The sequence below is a fragment of the Macrobrachium nipponense genome, chromosome 3 (genome assembly GCF_015104395.2).
Source record: "Macrobrachium nipponense isolate FS-2020 chromosome 3, ASM1510439v2, whole genome shotgun sequence".
Classification (NCBI taxonomy): Eukaryota; Metazoa; Arthropoda; class Malacostraca; order Decapoda; family Palaemonidae; genus Macrobrachium; species Macrobrachium nipponense.
In genome coordinates, this window is record NC_087202.1 from 26116159 (window position 1) to 26119223 (window position 3065).

Below are 3065 nucleotides of genomic sequence, written 5' to 3' on the forward strand. Positions count from 1 at the left end.
GCAGGGAATACCAGTAAAGGATGTATCTACAGACATCTGCAACAATCTGCAAATTGGGTAAATATTTCCATATCTATGTGTCGACTTTATTTACGTGATGGCATGGTTCAAATGCAGTGCAGTGTAGACATGGTAATGAGAGTGTCACTGCAGAAGCAGAAACATGAAATGAAAGGACCAAGAAGGAACTTGAAGCCTTTAAAGAGCAGGAATGAAATAGAATGGAATATAAAATTTAGGAAAAGGGTCCTGCACTGGGACCTGTGGGGTTTTAAAGGTGTAACAGGAGGAAACCATCGCAGTTGCTCTATGAAACAATCGTCAGCAGATGTTGGAAAGAAATGTGAAAGAAAAAGAAGGTGAACGGAGGTGCAGTAAAAAGGAATGATGGGGGTTGCAGCTAGGGGGCCGAAGGGGGCGTTCCAAAGAGCCGCGGGAGGTGCACTGTCCGCACTACTTCCCTGCGGAGAAGAGCAGCATTATCGAACTGCATGCTGTTAAACTAATACTAACGAATCAAGAACTTGGGTTCTCGTGTTTTGGAAGTTCTGGGTAAGACTGCAGTGAAGCATATTTCGTAGCTTGTGGCAGGCAACACGGGGAAGACCCAATCGTAACCGAGCAAATCTCAAGAAGTGGTGAAACATCGGATATGCCCGGAAGGGAGCAGTCTCATCCGTAAAATGTGCAGTCGATGACCATTACAGCAGAATAAAGAAAAGAAGGAAGGGATTGTAGTCTACACCTGTAATATAATCGCCAAAAGGACACACACTGTTGGTTTGTTGTATGGTGTTTTTAAGTTGCATGGAACCAGTGGTTATTCAGCAACAGGACCACCTGCTTTACGTGACTTCCGAACCACGTCGAGAGTGAACTTTTGTCACCAGAAATACACATATCTGACCCCTCAATGGAATGCCCGAGAATCGAACTCGCGGCCACCGAGGTGGCAGGCAAAGACCATACCAACCACGCCACTGAGGCGACACGGTTGGTGAAAATAGCACGCTTGAAACTTATAGAAAAAATTACATATGTAAATAAAAATAGACAATAACAATTGATTTCTGTAGTCTTTCTTCTGACCTGGATTAATTTTATTTTCATCACAAGGCTGCTAACCTTTGCTGGGGCCTAAGATATTACTTTGGACATTGCTTTAGAGAACTTCTACACCGCTGAATCAACTTTAATTTCACCATTTATGCAAATGATGGAAAAACGGTAGAAGCGATTAAGATAAATTGTTTGCATATTTTATGTAAGCAAGAAGAAAGAATGAGAAATTCGGGGATACAACGAAGATAGGGTAAATTATCTAGCACAGGAAGAAAGACGGAGCAGTTGGTTTGTGAAAAAATGGAATATTCCTGAAGTTTTAAGCGGAAGGACGAGAGAAAATTCAAGAAAATGCTGCACAGATAACAAGGAAGAGTTGTTACGACGATGATCCTTCATATTCAGGTAATGAAGGAGCCCACGTAAGATAGAGGCCAGCGGCATTGTAAGTCTAATGAGAGTCGACGTACTGCTCATGATACGAATGATATTGTCAACGTTTCTGCACAGGAGGTTCACGCTTGATTCTTCAGGTAAAGTATAAACACAGCAGTGTCTGATAGTTCTTTTTACAGTGAGGCATCTCCCTATTAGGGCATCTTGTGTATTAATACAAATAATAACAGGACCTCATTTAAACAGGACGGTATCCAACAGAGATTTTTTATTTTTATGCAAAAAGTGACAAGCTTTCAAGAGCTTTCTGTCCTCGTCGTCCAGTTTTACAGCTATCGGATGATGAAGACAGAAGTCCCTAAAGACCTGTAACTTTTTTTTTTTTAATAAAAATCTTCGATAGATACCATTCTACTTAAATGATTTCCTGTTATTAATACATACATACATGCATATGCGCATAACGCTGGATGCACTCATCTGCAATGTAAGTTCAAATTCCATACCTTCCAAGTGCAAACGAAGAATAAACATTTTATTCCCTGACCGAATGTAAGTGAGACGAACGCACGGGAGAAAAGTTGCATACAAATGAATGCCAGCTACTGCGTGTTTGGGTGATAAACTTTACGGGCCATTACTTGGCACAGCGGTTATGGCTATCCCAGATGATTTGCAATCTGCAACGACTTGTATTATTCATTGCAAATGCCATGGTGATTGATTTGGCCTTGATTCTCATTGATTCGATGGTGACTTATATCGTCTCTTGTACTAAGCGACGTAAGAAATAACATTCTTTCGGGTTAGGAACTCGCGCTATCAACTTACTGTTGCTGATGTTAATTATAGTAAAAATTATACCATATATAATGAAAAGATAGAAGTAAAAGCTGGAAAATACAGGAAAAACCCTGTTAACATCACGCAACTAAGTAAATAGTATGGAAGCTAAAGAGGACAATTAGTAGAAATAAAATATAAACGTAAAACAAGTAGATACAACATTATCAATAACGAAAGCGTTACGGAATTAAACTTTCTTTTGATACACTGTGGGCTTGCCTTTAACTTATTTCAATAATAATAATAATAATAATAATAATAATAATAATAATAATAATAATAATAATAATAATAATAATAATAACAGTTTTGCATGAGTGGAAGAAGAAAGTGTCGTGTAGAATTCTGTAATTCGTCTCATTGCTCAGCCATAGATAAAATTCTCCCAATTATTGGGAAACTGCAAAGTAGCAACATAACTGTAAGTCCACCATGCAAAGTAGGACAATAGCTGTAGGTCAACTTGGCAAAGTATAACAATGGCTGTAAGTCAACCATGCAAAGTAGCACCATAACTATAAGTCAACCATGCAAAGTAGCACCATAACTATAAGTCAACCATGCAAAGTAACACCATAACTATAAGTCAACAATGCAAAGTAGCACCATAACTATAAGTCAACCATGCAAAGTAACACCATAACTAAGTCAACCCTGAAATGTAGGGCAATAATTGTATGCCAACCCTTCAAGGTATCTGTATGTCAACCTCGCGAAGTAGCATCACAGATGTAAGTCAACCTTCCTAAGTAGCACCATAG